This window comes from Tursiops truncatus, chromosome 9 (assembly GCF_011762595.2).
Source record: "Tursiops truncatus isolate mTurTru1 chromosome 9, mTurTru1.mat.Y, whole genome shotgun sequence".
NCBI lineage: Eukaryota > Metazoa > Chordata > Mammalia > Artiodactyla > Delphinidae > Tursiops > Tursiops truncatus.
The window spans coordinates 39,981,590-39,999,969 of NC_047042.1; positions in this window are offsets into that span (position 1 = coordinate 39,981,590).

The window sequence follows — 18,380 nt, forward strand, 5'->3', positions numbered from 1 at the left end:
GTTAGCAAAGAGCCAACATCCTCCAGGGCAAAAAGCTACCTTTCTTCTCATCCAGAAGGAACTTTGGCCTGCCAATCAAAGCAAAGCCCCAGGCTTGCTATGACAGACTACCTTATGTCACATGCTCATTCAATGGCCCATTACTGTGGCTCAAGGGTTGAATCAGCTCTTTGGCTTAGCCTTGAGCATGTTCTCCACTCTCAGTACCAAGACTAAAGTTCACTTTTTAAGGACTACATGGATCCTCACTGATAAATCATGGAGCTCTGACGCAAAGCGAGGGAGACAGGATACAGGGCCACAATGTTGAATGAATCCAATGATAGGGACTTCACTACTTGCTGAAACTGTTCCTTCTGTCTTTCGGTGTATCTGAGAGTCAGGAGGTTTAACAACCATTCATTCAGACATTTTAAGTTCTAAATAATTTTTCCCACTTCAATTTTCAAAAGCAAAGCATTAAAACAATCATTCCTCTACTAAATTTTCATCACCCTAGAAGAGGAGTTCTCTTAAATGAGAAATTTGACCTACTACATACTACTGTTTTTATCAAAGAGGCATTACTAAAAAGATGAGGACACTGATGGGTAATTGTGGCTGAGTTAGTAGTATGTTTTATATAGTTCACTTCTATTTGAGCCAATGGTAAAGCTGCAGCTGACACTTGTATCTTGGAAGCTAATCGCCAAATTTTAGTCATGGGGTAACAGATATATTTTTTAAAATGTACACGCTCTCATAATATCCAGAGAATGACACATTTGTGCCTGTGTATAGTTATTCCCACATACCAGCTAGGGGTAACTCAGACCATCTAAGTTGTTATTTACACATTCTTATTTTACTTATGACTCTCATGTTACCAAGAAAATTTTGCTTTTATTTGTTGCCTTGCCAACCAAAGATTTAGTTTCCTGACCTATTAAGCTAAGCCATACCCCAAACAATTTGAAAGCTAGGAAAACTGAATCCTCAACTTCCCCTTTAGCCTTCAGATCTTCTCAGACAAAACTATCTGCCTGACTTATACATTTGCGACTTTAAATTGAAGCTTTGATTGTTCACATGACTCACTTTCTCATTCAGATCATCTTTTCCAGATACACTGTATGAGTCAGTGCAGGGAGAAACTTGACTGCTTGGCAAGAGGAAAAAAGAAGCTAAAAAACTATTCTTTAAAAATAACTGTTAAAACCTCTAGATGAAATATTCTTTAATGTAGATTTTAATGCATGAAGCCACAGAAGCTTGCAAGTTTCCGAAAACAGAAAACGTCTCATTCTTATTGTACCCGCAGTGCCAGCACACGGTAGGTATTCACACATGTTAGATGAATAAATAAATCTGACAATCTATTGACATATTCTCACAGTTGAACAGATTTCCTCCACTAAACTTGCTAGGTGAAAATAATGATTTGGTGATTTTAAATTATTCTTGTAAGTACAAATGCCAAGTGGATAAAGTGAAAGAATATCTTGTCCATTTTTTTCAATTATTTACTACTACCATGAAACTCAAAACAAGCACTGGATAGTAGAGCTGGCGAGGACGACAAATCTTTTGCTGCTTTGGGGCTTGGTGTGGCAGATGTGTGGACATCATTAAAGGGTTTCTTTAGACATATCATCTAAGCTCTGCCAGGCATTACCCTTACACTCTTGCTGGCATCGCTTTTGCACTGCAGCATCTGACTCTATCATCTATTTGAGATTCTTCCATATTCTACAGCCTGGGAAACAAATGGACTGTATTTGGCAGCAGGGAGATTGAGTGCCATATCAAGAAACAACAATGTACAGAGTGAGAAGACCTCTCTCAATGCAGAGAAATCTTTGATTTTAACAAGTCTACATATGACAATGACTAGTTCAAGGCTTAGTAAACTACATGCTTTCAAAGCCCCTTCTAGTTCTAAAATTATAAAATGTAATGTATGGCCACTACTTAAAGAAGGTTTGACATAGAAAATAATTTGAAACCATGTTGGGTAAAGGCACTAATTCACTGTTCAGCCATGAAACTGTGAAACTGTAAAAAATTACAGCACAAAATCTTTCTTTAATATCTTGCACCATTCAGTGGACCATTTCATAAATTATTGTAGCTATCTCATGCTAATAACAATGTTTGACTACAGTGATGAACATTTGGTTTTATTTTTTTATGTGAAATAAAAACGGACTTGTCAATCACACCTCTACCTTTAATACATGTGTATTAATATCCTCACTTGATAATACAGAGCTCCGAATTACACTAAAAATGTGTCTGTGTACAATTCCATCTTCCATTTCCCTTTGTAAAATCACAGAATGTATCTTTATCAAAGTGTAAAGCTTTATCATGTGAACAAATACCTTCAGACAGTGCCAACGCAACAGTCATCCAGTGCCTATAATTCACAACAATGATAGGAGGTTGGAGAGTCTGAATTAGAAAATGAATTAAAGCAAGCTCATACAGGCTTAGTAAAGAGAAATTTTTCTCACAGATAGTATTCCTCATAGAGCCTTATCTTGGGTGGAAAAATAAGAAGTTTAGAGTTTGGGGGCTTGAGGAGTAACAGTGTGAGTAATGCCATCTGTCATTTAACTGCTGGGTTCTAAACATCTCCAGCAAGCTCATTCTCATGACTGTGCAACTTGTTTGGGCCAACAATCTGGGTTTGTACTTGCAGTCCTATCATTAATCCTGTTATATAAAAACAAGTTTGTCTGGCCACTTCACGACTTAGAGACAAGACAATCTCTTTTTAGTCAGTGCACAATTATGAAGCTCTGCTGCTCAGAACACTTGAACCTCAACATCTCCTGAATTCTTTTTTCCCCAGAGTATTTTATGTTCAGTCAACTTGTTACTGCCACATTCCTGATGAGACATGTAGACGAATACATACAGAATCGGAGTTGATTGAGATAGATAGCTCTGGGAGGAGATAAAATTGACTTCATGCGGACTAAATCAAGCCCTTGGGAGATTTTCACATGCTAATCCTAAATGATATAAGCAACCCACAGAAAGTGACTTAAGGTATTGCACTTTTTCCTTATATGCAAAGAGTACATTGTATTGTCAGTAAGCTGCCCCTCCCCCATAAATCCCTATCAGTGCTTATTCATAATCATCAACGAGGCCAACAGGATGCTATGTTCCCGTCCAGTCCATCTTTACATAGGTTAATTCATAATATATTTATACAGAAGTTTCTATGATTTTTTTCCATGTCTGTCTAAGCATTTCTATGTCTTCTCCTCATCATAAATGTCACTGTTACAATGACAAAATATTGTATCCAGTTAAATGGATTTACTGTTGGCTCTTTGCAGTTGTTTCTGGTACTCTGCTACAGATAAACAACTCCCGGCAGGCAAATTTTTCCAGCTTTAGATTCCTCCCCTTAAAATGAGTCTTTAAAAGTGTTGTTATTTAGAAAAAAGACTACTTATCAATTTTATGGCTCTTGAAAGTTGCTGTCGTGGTTCTTCCAAAAGGAGAGGATCAATTTTCACTGAGACAGTAATATAGGAGTGTTCTGTTTTCACTGTACTTCTCTAAGGGATGAGACTTTCCCTACAATTGCTCTTAGTAAAAGCTAACATGTATTTAGTACTTAGAGATGTGACACTGCAGAGCATTTTGGTGTATTATCTCTCTTAATTCCAGAAAAACTGTATGAAGTAGGTGCTATTTTTGTCCCTATTTCACAGCTAAAGCGACAGATTACAGAGAGGCATAGTAATTTGCCCAACTTCACAAAGCCTTTAAAGTGAAGTCTCATCTCAGGTGCAACTGGCCAAAATCCATGCTCTTAACCTATAGATTGTGCTGCCTATATTTCTTCATATAAACTGTTCAAACATTTGTCTATTTACTGGTCATGTTTTACTATTAATCTATACCTTATTTCTATTTGGTATACAACAAATATGTCAACCTGCTTTTTCCTTCATATTCCAAATCAGTGGTCCACTAGTTAAAATCTAAATTCTAAAATTTAGAGTACAGACATTATGGGAGATCAATCAGGATGGTCCAATAAGAGGATGTGGAGCTCACCTCTCACCACAAACACATCAAAAATACATCTACATGTGAACAATTCTCACTGGAAACTGGCAGCAGGACCCTCCCACCCTCCCCCATACAACCAAAGCTGTAGGAAAGATGAACACACAATCGGGCAGAGTGGAAAGAAAAGCAATCGTATGGGACCTGTGCTTCTGGAAGGGGACTCAGGAAAAGGGAGAATACACGGACAAACAACCATCCTGGCAAGTTGGAGAGAAGACTGCTATAGCTCCTGCCAGGGTTCCTGTGACCACCTCAATGTTTTTACCCCAGCCCAAGCCAAGTGAACTCTCCAGCCCCACTCGCTCCATGTCACAGTGTGGCACTGGATCTGGGGTGGCAACAACTGCAGAGAAGACTCGCTATGGGATACAGATGCAACCCTGTCCTGATACAGCACCTGGGTGGTGCAGCAGCAGCCGCTGTTGGCACTTAATCCTGTACCGCATCAGAAGAAGCCCAGCACTGTGACGGTAGCCACCCACCACGGCTCATGCCCCAATATATGCTCAGAGTTCCACACAGGCCCTGCCTGCCCTGCAGTGTGCCTCCATAACAGGGCAGGGATGGCAGAAGCGGGGGGCAATGATCGGCTGTGAGGAATAAAGGGACTTGCATCCAAGGATGCATCTGAGAGTGACGGAAACAATTATTAGCACATGCCTAGGGAGTACCTGAGAGACAGCTCAGACCTCTGTCTGTGGCTGAGATGAGCTGAAAGCCTATACTGCACACACACGCACTCACACACCGTCTCTCCCCGCCCCCCCCTCCACTTACTTTAGCACTTCCCCTCCTTGGGGCAAGGATCCTGGGGCAGGAAGAGGGAAAACCTACATTTAAAGGGAACAGAGCCAGCTCAGGCCTACCTTCAGGGCTTCTGCTCCAGGAATTTGGGATCAGACTCCACCCACAATATAGCAGTGATGGCTGCTGAGCAGAGGGGAGGTCCCACCTCACACATGGCTCCAGCTCTAGTGCCTCCATCTCCAGCCCTATCACCTACCAAGGTTACAGCTGCCAGCACACCCTGATAAAGACATGACTCACGTCCACATCAAACTGCTCTCCCACCAAAAGCACTGGGCACATAGAGTCTGTATAGGGATACCCCTTCAAAACCACAACAGGTAACTGTTTCCCCTAAATTCACAGAGGCAGAGAAAGTTAAACAAAACTAAAAGGCAGAGGAACTACTTTCAATGGAAAGAGCAAGAGAAACCCCCTGAGAAAATACTGAAACAGAAATAACTTACCAGTCAAGGAATTCAAAACACTGGTAATAAAATGTTATCTGAATTAGGAAAAAGAATGTATGAACACAGCAAAAATGTTAACAAGGAACTAGAAAATATAAAAAAGATCCAACCAGGAATGAAGAACTCAGTAAGTGAAACAAATACATGAGAATGAATAGAAGACTAAGTGATACAGAACATATAAGTGATCTGGAAGATAGAAAATGGAAATCACCCTATCAAAACAGCAGAAAGACAAATAAAAAAATTAATACAGCCTAAGAGATCTCTGATATAACATTAAGCACACCAACATTCTCATTATAGAGGTCCCAAAAGGAGAAGAGAGAGAAAAAAGGATTGAAAATGTATCTGATGAAATTATGGCTGACAACTTCCCAAACCTGAAGAAGGAAGCAGATATCCAGATACGAGAAACACAGAGGGTCCTCAACAAGATGAGCCCAAACAAATCCACATCAAGACATGTTACAATTAAAATGGCAAAATTTAATGCCAAATAGAGAATTCTAAAGGCAGCAAAGGAAAAAGTCATATACAAGGGAATCCCCATAAGGCTATCAGCTGATTTTTCTGTAGAAAATTTGCAGGCCAGTAGGGAGTGGTATGACTTTTCAAGAGCTGAAAGGGAAAAACCTGTAACCTAGGACACTCTACCCAGCAAGATTATCATTTAGAATCGAAAGAGAAATGAAGAACTTCTCAGATAAGCAAGAACAAAAGTAGTTCTTTAATACTAAAACTACCCTCAAAGAAATGTTAAAAGGTTGTCTAATAGTGGAAAAGAATAATCTATAGACAAGGAAAAATCCCACTAGGAAAGGCAATTATATAATAAGCACTGAGTATCAACCATTAAATAAGCCAGTACCAAGATTAAAAGAAAAAAAGTTAAAAGCAGCTATAACTACAATAAATGGTTAAGGGATAAACATGAAAATGTAAAATATGACATCAAAAACACAAAATGTGGCAGAGCACAGTGAAAAATGTGGATCTTTTAGAATGTGTCTGAACTTAAGTGACTACCAGTTTAAAACAAGTAAATATAGTTATAGGTCAACATATACAAACCCCATGGTAACCACAAATCAAAAACCTACAAAACTAAAACACAAAAACTAAAAAGAAAGGAACACAAGCATACAACCACTGAAAATCATCAAAACACGAGGGAAGAAACAAACACAAATAGAAATGAACAAAGCACTTTAAAAACAACCAGAAAGCAAGTAATAAAATGGCAATAAGTACATACTTACCAAGGTACACTTCGTGTATTAAATATCAATGGACTAAATGCTCTGATTGAAAGATAGAGTGGCTGATTGGATTAAAAAAAAGAGACCTTTACACACACTGCCTACAAGTGATTCATGTCAGAGCTTAAGACACACAGATTGAAAGTGAGAGGATGGAAAAAGATATTCATGCCAACAGAAATGATAAGATAGTGGGGGTAGAAATACTCAAAGTAAACTTTAAAACAAAGGCTGTAACAGAAGACAAAGAAGGGTATTACATAATGATGAATGGGTCAGTAAAGAAGAGGACATTCTATTCATTAACATATATATATACACACAGTATAGGATCACCTAAATATGTAAAACAAATACTAACAGACATAAGAGGAGAAACTGACAATCATACAATAATACTAGGGGACTTTTACAGCCCGCTAATATCAATGCACAGATCATCCAGACAGAAAATCATTAAGGCAACACTGGTCTTAAATGACACAGTAGACCACTGGACTTAATAGATAACTCTAGGACATTTTATCCAAAAACAAAAGGATACACATTCTTTTCAAGTGCACAAATACTGTCCAGAATAACACATACTAAGCCACAAAACAAATCAACAAATTTAAGAGAACAGAAACTCTCATTTTTTCAGACCACAATGATATGAAACTAGAAATCAATTACAGAAAGAAAAATGGGAAAACAAAGACATGGACACTAAAAACAAGCTATTAAAAAACCAATGGGTCAATGAAGAAAACAAAGAGAATTCACAAAATACCTCAAGACAGCTGAAAATGAGAGCACAGCAATCCAAAATCTATGGGGTACAGCAAGCAAAAGTAGTTCTAAGAAGGAATTTTATAGTGATACAGGCCTTCCTCAAGAAACAAGAAAAACCTCAAATAAACAACCTAATCTACCACCTAAAGGAATTAGAAAAAGAAAAAAACAGCCCAAAGTCAGCAGAAGGAAGAAGATCAGAGAGGAAATAAAATAGAGAACAAAAAAAATTAGAAAAGGTCAATTAAAAGAGCTAGGTTTTGAAAAGAAAAAAAAATTGATAAACCTTTAGCCAGGCTTACCAAGAATAAAAGAGAAAGGACCCAAATAAACAAAATAAGAAAAAGAGGAGAAATAAGAACTGATACCACAGAGATACAAAAATTCGTAAGAATACTGTGAACAGTTACATGCCAACAGATTGACAAATTTTCTAGAAAGGTACAACCTGTCAAGACTAAGTCAAGAAAAAACAGACAAGTTGGAACATACCAATCACTAGTAGTGAAATCGAATTTGTATTTTAAAAACTCCCAGTAAACAAAAGTCCAGTACTGGACAGCTTCACAGGGGTATTCTACCAAACATAAGAAGAAGATCAAATACCTATCCTTCTCAAACTATTCCAAAAAAGTGAAGAGGACAAAACACTCCCAGATTCATTCTACTAGGCCACCTTTACCCAATACCAAAACCAGACAGAGACACTACAAAAAAAATTACTGGCTAATATCTTCGATTATCATAGATGCAAAAATCCTCAACAAAATAATAGTGAACCAAACTAACAATATATAAGAAGAATCATACACCATGATAAAGTTGGATTTACTCTAAGGCCACAAGGGTGGTTCAATATTCACAAGTCAATGTGAACATTAACAAAAAAGAAAAATTACATGATCTCCATAGATGCAGAAAAAGCATTTGACAAAATACAATACTCATTCATGATAAAAACTCTCATCAAAGTGGGTACAGAGGAAACATACCGCAACATAATAAAAGCCTAAAAGCCATTATGACAAACCTATAGCTAACATCATACACAATGGTGAAAAGCTGAAAGCCTTTCCTCTAAATTCAGGCAAAGGACAAGGATGCCCACTCTCACCACTTCTATTTAATAAAGTATTCAAAGTGAAGTCCTACACAGAGTAACTCAGACAAGAAATAAAAGGCATCCAAATTGGAAAGGAAGAAATAAAACTGTAACTCTTTGCAGATGACACAATATTTTATATAGAAAACCCTAAAATCACCAAAGATCTATTAAAAGTAATAAATGAATTCAGTGAAGCTGCAAGATACAAGATTAATATACAGAAAACGATTCTGTTTCTATATGCAAATAATGAACAATCAGGAAGTGAAAGTTAAAAAAAAATACCATTTAAAATTGCATCAGGGCTTCCCTGGTGGCGCAGTGGTTGAGAATCTGCCTGCCAATGCAGGGGACACGGGTTCAAGCCCTGGTCTGGGAAGCTCCCACAAGCCGCAGAGCAACTGGGCCTGTGAGCCACAATTACTGAGCCTGCACGTCTACAGCCTGTGCTTCGAAGACAACAAGAGAGGCAGCGATAGTGACAGGCCCGCGCACCACGATGAAGAGTGACCCCCACTTGCCACAACTAGAGAAAGCCCTCACACAGAAATGAAAACCCAAGACACATATTAATAAAACTATCAAAAATTAAATACAGAGAAAAAATATTAAAAGCAACAAGGGAAAAACAACAAATAACATACAAAGGAATCCCATAAGGTTAACACCTGATATTTCAGCAGAAGCTCTGCAAGCCAGAAAGGAGTGGCAGGACATATTTAAAGTGATGAAAGAGAAAAACCTACAACCAAGATTACTCTACCCAGCAAGGATCTCATTCAGATTCGATGGAGAAATTAAAACCTTTACAGACAAGCAAAAGCTAAGAGAATTCAGCACCACCAAACCAGCTTTACAACAAATGCTAAAGGAACTTCTCTAGGCAAGAAACACAAGAGAAGGAAAAGACCTACAATAACAAACCCAAAACAATTAAGAAAATGGGAATAGGAACATACATATCGATAATTACCTTAAATGTAAATGGATTAAATGCTCCCACCAAAAGACACAGATTGGCTGAATGGATACAAAAACACGACCCATATATATGCTGTCTACAAGAGACCCACTTCAGACCTAGGGACACATACAGACTGAAAGTGAAGAGATGGAAAAAGATAACCCATGCAACTGGAAATCAAAAGAAAGCTGGAGTAGCAATTCTCACATCAGACAAAATAGACTTTAAAATAAAGACTATTACAGGAGACAAAGGAAGACACTACATAATGATCAAGGGATCAATCCAAGAAGATATAACAATTGTAAATATTTATGTACCCAACATGGGAACACATCAATACGTAAGGCAAATGCTAACAGCCATAAAAGGGGAAATTGACACCAACTCAGTAACAGGGGACTTTAATACCCCACTTCCATCAATGGACATATCATCCAAAATGAAAATAAGGAAACACAAGCTTTAAATGATACGTTAAACAAGATGGACTTAATTGATATTTATAGGACATTCCATCCAAAAACAACAGAATACACTTTCTTCTCAAGTGCTCATGGAATATTCTCCAGGACAGATCATATCTTGGGTCCCAAATCAAGCCTTGGTAAATTTAAGAAAATTGAAATTGTATCAAGTATCTTTTCTGACCACAACGCTATGAGACTAGGTATCAATTACAGGAAAAGATGTGTAAAAAATACAAACACATGGAGGCTAAACAATACACTACTTAATAACCAAGTGATCACTGAAGAAATCAAAGAGGAAATCAAAAAATACCTAGAAACAAACGACAATGGACACACGACGGCCCAAAACCTATGGGATGCAGCAAAAGCAGTTCAAAGAGGCAAGTTTATGGCAATACAATCCTACCTCAAGAAACAAGAAACATCTCAAATAAAAAACCTAACCTTACACTTTAGGCAATGAGAAAGAAGAACAAAAAAAACTGCAAAGTTAGCAGAAGGAAAGAAATCATAAAGATCAGATCAGAAATAAATGAAAAAGAAATGAAAGAAACATTAGCAAAGATTAATAAAACTAAAAGATGATGATTTGAGAAGATAAACAAAACGGATAAACCACTAGCCAGACTCATCAAGTAAAAAAGGGAGCAGACTCAAATCAACAGAATTAGAAATGAAGAAGGAAAAGTAATAACTGACACTGCAGAAATACAAAGGATCATGAGAGATTACTACAAGCAACTATATGCCAATGAAATAGACAAACTGGAAGAAATGGACAAATTCTTAGAAAAGCACAACCTTCCCAGAATGAACCAGGAAGAAACAGAAAATATAAACTGACCAATCACAAGCACTGAAATTGAGACTGTGATTAAAAATCTTCCCACAAACAAAAGCCCAGGATCAGATGGCTTCACAGGTCAATTCTAGCAACATTTAAAGAAGAGCTAACACCTATCTTTCTCAAACTCTTCCAAAATGTAGCAGAGGGAGGAACACTCCAAAACTCATTCTATGAGGCCACCATCACACTGATACCAAAACCAGACAAAGATGTCACAAAGAAAGAAAACCACGGGCCAATATCACTGATGAACATAGATATAAAAATCCTCAACAAATAATGGCAAACAGAATCCAACAGCACATTAAAAGGATCATACACCATGATCAAGTGGGGTTTATCCCAGGAATAGAAAGATTCTTCAGTATATGCAAATCAATCAATGTGATACACCATATTAACAAACTGAAGGAGAAAAACCATATGATCATCTCAATAGATGCAGAAAAAGCTTTCAACAAAATTCAACACCCATTTATGATAAAAACCCTCCAGAAAGTAGGCACACAGGGAACTTTCCTCAACATCATAAAGGCCATATATGACAAACCCACAGCCAACATCATTCTCAGTGGTGAAAAACTGAAAACATTTCCACTAAAATCAGGAAGAATACAAAGTTTTCCACTCTCACCACTCTTATTCAACATAATTTTGGAAGTTTTAGCCACAGGAATCAGAGAAGAAAAAGGAATCCAAATCAGAAAAGAAGTAAAGCTGTCACTGTTTGCAGATGACATGATACTATACATAGAGAATCCTAAAGATGCTACCAGAAAACTACTAGAGCTAATCAATGAATTTAGTAAAGTAGCAGGATACAAAATTAATGCACAGTAATCTCTTGCATTCCTATACAGTAGTGATGAAAAGTCTGAAAGAGAAATTAAGGAAACACTCATTTACCATTGCAACAAAAAGAATAAAATACCTAGGAATAAACCTACCTAAGGAGACAAAAGACCTGTATATAGAAAACTATAGGACACTGATGAAATAAATTAAAGATGACAAACAGATGGAGAGATATACCATGTTCTTGGATTGGAAGAATCAACATTGTGAAAATGACTATACTACCCAAAGCAATCTACAGATTCAGTGCAACCCGTATCAAACTATCAATTTCATTTCTCACAGAACTGGAACAAAAAATTTTACAATTTGTATGGAAACACAGAAGACCCCGAATAGCCAAAGCAATCTTGAGAACAAAAACCGAGCTGGAGGAATCAGGCTCCCTGACTTCAGACTATAGTACAAAGCCACATTTATCAAGACAGTATGATACTGGCACAAAAATACAACTATAGATCAATGGAACAGGATAGAAAGCCCAGAGATAAACCCATGCACATATGGTCACCTTATCTCTGATAAAGGAGGCAAGAATATGCAGTGGAGAAAAGACAGCCTCTTCAATAAATGGTGCTGGGGAAACTGGACAGCTACATGTAAAAGACTGAAATTAGAACACCCCCTAACACCATACACAAAAATGAAATCAAAATGGATTAGAGACCTAAATGTAAGGCCAAATACTATGAAACTCTTAGAGGAAAACATAGGCAGAACACTCTTGACATAAATCACAGCAAGATCCTTTTTGACCCACCTGCTAGAGAAATGGAAATAAAAACAAAAATAAACAAATGGGACCTAATGAAACTCAAAAGCTTTTGCTCAGCAAAGGAAACCACAAACAAGACGAAAAGACACCCTTCAGAATGGGAGATAATATTTGCAAATGAAGGAACTGACAAAGGATTAATCTCCAAAATTTACAATCTGCTCATGCAGCTCAATATCAAGAAAACAAACAACCCAATCCAAAAAGGGGCAGAAGATCTAAAGAGACTTTTCTCCAAAGAAGATATGCAGATTGTCAACAAACACATGAAAGCATGGTCAACATCACTAATCATTAGAGAAATGCAAATCAAAACTACAATGAGGTATCACCTCACATCAGTCAGAATGGCCATCATCAAAAGGTCTACAAACAATAAACGCTAGAGAGTGTGTGAAGAAAAGGGAACCCTCTTGCACTGTTGGTGGGAATGTAAATTGATACAGCCAGTATGGAGAACAGTATGAAGGTTCCTTACAAAACTAAAAATAGAACTACCATACGACCCAGCAATCCCACTACTGGGCATATACTCTGAGAAAACCATAATTCAAAAAGAGTCATGTACCACAATGTTCACTGCAGCTGTATTTACAATAACCAGGATATGGAAGCAACTTAAGTGTCCATTGACAGATGAATGGATAAAGAAGATGTGGCACATGTATACAATGGAATGTTACCCAGCCATAAAAAGAAACGTAATTGAGTTATTTGTAGTGAGGTGAATGGACGTACAGACTGTCATACAGAGTGAAGTAAGTCAGAAAGAGAAAAACAAATACTGTATGCTAACACATATATATAGAATCTAAAAAAAAAAAAAATGGTTCTGAAGAACCTAGGGTCAGGACAGGAATAAAGTCACAGACCTCTTAGAGAATGGACTTGAGGACAGGGGGAGAGGGAAGGATAAGCTTGGAAGATGTGAGAGAGTGGTATTGACATATATACACTACCAAATGTAAAATAGTTAGTGAGAAGCAGCCACATAGCACAGGGAGATCAGCCCAGTGTTTTGTGGCCACCTAGAGGGCTGGGATATGGAGGGTGGCAGGGAGACCCAAGAGGGAGAGGATATGGGTATATATGTATACATATAGCTGATTAACTTTGTTATACAGCAGAAACTAACACAACAATGTAAAGCAATTATACTCCAAAAAAGATGTTTAATAATAAATAAATAAAATTGCATCAAAAAGAGTAAAATTCCTAGGAATAAATTTAACCAAGCAGGTGAAAGACCTGTACTCTGAAAACTATAAAACACGGATGAAGGAAATTGAAGGTGTTACAAAGAAATGGAAAGATATCCTGTGCTCTTGGATTGGAAGAATGAATTTTGTTAAAATGGCTACACTACACAAAGCCATCTAATCTAATTTAATGCAATCCCTGTCAAAATACCCAGGACATTTTTCACAGGACTAGAAAAAATAATCCTAAAATTCATATGGAACCACAGAAGTTGCCAAATTGCCAAAGCAATCTTGAAAACAAAGAATAAAACTGGAGATATCACCCTCCCAGACTTCAGACTATATTATACAGAGCTACAGTAATTAAAACAGCATAGTACTGGCACAAAAACTGACCCATAGGTCAAGAGAACAGACAGCCCAGAAATAAACCCACACACTTACGGAGAATTAATCTATGACAAAGGAGGCAAGAATGGACAATGAAGAAAAGACAGTCTCTTCAACAAGTGATGCTAGGAAAACTGGACAGTAACATGCAAAACAATGAGATTAGCACATTTTCTCACACCATACATAAAAATAAACTCAAAATGGATTAAAGACCTAAATGTAAGACCAGAAGCCACAAAATTCCTAGCAGAGAACAGGCAGAACACTCTCTGACATATATCGTAGCATTATTTTTTTGGATCTGTCTCCTCAGGCAAAAGAAATAAAAGCAAAAACAAACAAATGGGACCTAATTAATTTTAAAAACCTTTTGCACTGCAAAGGTAACCATCAACAAAAAGACAACCTAGCAAATAGGAGAAAATCTTTACAAATGACATTATCTACAAGGGGTTAACACCCAAAATATATAAATAGCTCATACAATAAAAAATGGGCAGAAAACCTTAATATACATTTTTCCCTAAGACATACAGATGGCTAACAAGCCCATGGAAAGATGCTCAGCATTGCTAATTATTAAGAGAAATGCAAAACAAAACCACAATGAGATATCACCTCACACCTGTCAGAATGACTATCATCAGAAAATCCACAAATAACAAGTGTTGGCAAGGATGTGGAGAAAAGGGAACCCTTGCACACTGTTGGTGGGAATATAAATTGGTGCAGCCCCTATGGAAAACAGTATGGAGGTTCCTCAAAAAACTAACAATAGAAATATCATGTGATTCAGTAATTCCATTCCTGGGTGTATGTTCAGAAATAATGAAAACACTAATTTAAAAAGATATATGCACCCCAATATTTATTGCAGCATTGTTCATAATAACCAAGATAGGGAGGCAACCAAAGTGTCCCTCAACTTACAAATAAAGAATTTGCGATATACGCGCGCGCGCACACACACACACACACGGGATTATTACTCAGTCATAAAAAATGCAATTCTTCCATTTGCAGCAACATGGATGGACCTACAGAATATTATGCATAGTGAAATTAGACAGCGAAAAGACAAATACTTGCATTCTAAAGTATATGGAATCTAAAAAATCTAACAAATGTATATAGCAACCCAAAACAGACTCATAGATATAGAAAACAAACTAGGAGTTACCAGAGGGGAGAGGGGATGGGCAAGATAGGAGTATGGAATTAAGAGATACCAACTACTATGTATAAAATAGGTTAGCAACAAGGATATATTGTACAGCACAGGAAATTATAGCCGTTATTTTGTAGTAACTTTTAGTAGACTACACTCTGCAAATACCGAATCATTATGTTGTACGCCTGAAACTAATATTGTAAATCAACTATATTTCATTTAAAAATAAAACTTAGTTTAAAAAAAGCAATGTAGACATCATTCCCAAATATACCACAGACTTATTATTCAACTATGGAAAAAATCACTCTGCTTTAGTCTTACCATTAAGTGTGGAGTGACCTACCTATATTCCTAATAAAAGGTACCATTATGGGCTTCCCTGGTGGTGCAGTGGTTGAGAGTTCCCCTGCCGATGCAGGAGACGCGGGTACGCGCCCCGGTTCCGGGAGGATCCCACATGCCGTGGAATGGCTAGGCCCGTGAGCCATGGCCGCTGAGCCTGCGCATCCGGAGCCTGTACTCCGCAACGGAAGAGGCCACAACAGTGAGAGGCCCGCGCCCGCCAAAAAAAAAAAAAAAAAAAAAAAAAAAAGGTACCATTAAAGTACCATGACATTCCAAAGAGAAAAAGTACTTTTAAAGAGTTGTATTTTATTACTAATTTAATTTGGGGGCACTGGATCTGCATCTTAAAAGCTATTTATAGAGTCTTAAAAAAATAAAAAAGAACTAGAGGCAAGTAATCAGACCTTGATTTTAATTAGCATTCTAAGGTTTTTGAAGCCCAAAAATAAATTCAGAAAAAAAGAATCATAAAAAAAATACTTAGGGCTTCCCAACAATAAATTCATTAAAAAAGAATCATAAAAACAATACTTAGGGCTTCCCTGGGGGCGCAGTGTTTGAGAGTCCGCCTGACGATGCAGAGGACATGGGTTCGTGCCCCGGTCCGGGAAGATCCCACATGCCGCGGAGCAGCTGGGCCCGTGAGCCATGGCCGCTGAGCCTGCGCGTCCGGAGCCTGTGTTCCGCAACGGGAGAGGCCACAACAGTGAGAGGCCCGCGTACCGCAAAAAAAAAACAAAAACAAAACAAAACAAAAAACTTAAAATTACTTCCAATTTGTAATTAAATATTTTACAGAGTTTTAAATTTTATCATGATTTACTTTCTCTCAGTGAATAAAGTCCCTTTACATTTATAAGTCAGATAAAGTGCTTCTTATATTAACATTTTGGATAGAATTTAAATAATGCCCATATAGCTTATAATAAGTTGTATTAAAGTCTTCTCATTGTTTCCAAAACGCCTATTGATATTCAACGTGAGTTCAACAGAAATATTGGTATTTGAACAAACAAATACAAAGAGGAGCTCCGTGTATGTAAAAAATTTTAATGGAGAGACAATGTTCATTGCAGTGTTATATAATTGCAAAATCCTAAAAACAAACCAAATGTGCATAGATAGGGCAATGAATAAGTATATACTAGTAACATTCGTGCAATAGAATTCCCTAGGATAGTGAAAATGAGTGAACTACAGCTTTTCATCTCACATAGAAGAATCTTTATAATGTTTTAAAAAAGGAAGTGGCAAAAGTACACATATTACTACTCTATGTAAATTTCAGAAAACTGCAAATCTGGAAAATATTGACATGAAATTATCAAGAAAATTGGAGGATGATTAACTTCTGGAAGATGATGGTAAAGTGGAGAGATAAAAGACAGACACATTGGAGACTTCAAAGTTCCCTTAAACAGGTTTCTGAGTTAATACTATTCTACAAGCTTACGTGTACATCATTTGCTGTTTTACACATACGTTATGTTTAATTTAAAAAAAATGCAAGTTCTAATGAGATCCAATATGTCTGCAGAACAAAGGAGTTTCAAAGGATTATTTTAAAAACTAAATAGAAACCTAGTATAATTAAATAAAAATTTGGGAAGATAATTTAGAAATTTATCTTGAATAACAAACCAAATATACTTCAGCTAGAGTAAAAAGTTGAAAAACATTTTAGAAGGGGAATTTACAGAAATTTATAGAATGTTTATAGTATCTAGAAATAATTATTTTGCCAGTAGGAGAAGAAACTGCATAAAAATGTCATTGACAGATTATGTTAATATTTTAAGTATCTCTACCGTTATTCAAAATCAAGATACGACAATATTTCAACAAATAAGATAAAGCTTAAAGGCAAATTAAGAGTTCCTTAATTTAAAATAATTCTTAGACACTCTATTAAATGAGTGGAGAATGTTACAGGAACATATATAATTATTTAGGAGAGACCTACAAGATTGCCTCTTTTTTGAATGTACTACTTCTGGGTTTTAACTTTCCCAAGGGTACTTGCCTTCCAGCAGAATTAAAACTAAAGAATAACACTGGGAGCAAAGAGACTTATAATTTCTTCATCATCTCATTTATACAGCTTCAGATTGCATCTGCCCATTAAGGAGAAAAGTCAGTAAATACCACTGGTTCTTGCCACTAATCCAAAGAGAAAGCAGACCTATCATTTTTGCTTAATATTATGTTTACTTCTATTCCATTTATCTTGGCAAGAGAAAATATCCTTGTGAAGGGGGATAACCACAAAGATCACTTAAAGTCCATGATACATAAGAAAAACTCTTTCCAGAGTTATGTCAGTAAATTGGATTAACCAAAAAAAAAAAAAAGAAAAAGAAACCATAGTGGTGTTTCTCCTCATTAACTCATCGATTATCCTAGTGTAAAATCATTACTCTGTCCTTGAGAGGTGAAGTTCAGTTATGGTGATTATGCATCATGAACCTCCAATTTATACCTCAGAATTCTGAACATTCCAGGAAAAAATTTAGCCTCAGGTAAAAAGGGAAAATTATGAAATGCTTATTGAATAAATTTTTAAATTAAAATGTAAATTAATCATAAACATTTTGTTTCTCTAAGATTATCAATCACACAGATACATTTTTGTATGTTATAAATACCCCATTGGTAAAATACATACTAATTCATGTGTTTCATCAATGTATGTACAGAACACATTAGAATACTAAATAATTATTTTATAGACTAATTTTACTTTAGTAACATTCATTTCTTTGAATATAGTACACCAAGCTATTAAACTATTCCTGATAACACCTTCATCTATATTTACCCTACTTGAGTAATTGGAAGAGATGAATTAATACGCAATTGATCTAAATCATCCAGGGAA